This window comes from Penaeus monodon, chromosome 27 (assembly GCF_015228065.2).
Source record: "Penaeus monodon isolate SGIC_2016 chromosome 27, NSTDA_Pmon_1, whole genome shotgun sequence".
Taxonomy (NCBI): domain Eukaryota; kingdom Metazoa; phylum Arthropoda; class Malacostraca; order Decapoda; family Penaeidae; genus Penaeus; species Penaeus monodon.
Window position 1 is genome coordinate 19,381,835 of NC_051412.1, and position 352 is coordinate 19,382,186.

The window sequence follows — 352 nt, forward strand, 5'->3', positions numbered from 1 at the left end:
CCCCTCCCAATCCCTCCATTCTTTACCTTCCTCTTTCCGACCGCTTCGTTCTTCTCCTTTCTTTCTCTTATTCCCCTTGCATCCACAGTCCACTCTTTCTCTTATCTTGCTTCCCCTTCTTCTCCCCTCTTTATCTGCCCCCCCCCTCCTCCTCTGCCCCTCCCTCCTCCCCTCTTTATCTGCCCCCCCCCTCCTCCTCTGCCCCTCCCTCCTCCCCTCTTTATCTGCCCCCCCCCTCCTCCTCAGCCCCTCCCTCCTCCCCTCTTTATCTGCCCCTCCCTCCTCCTCTGCCCCTCCCTCCTCCCCTCTTTATCTGCCCCTCCCTCTCTATCCTCTCCAGTCGAACTGCTTT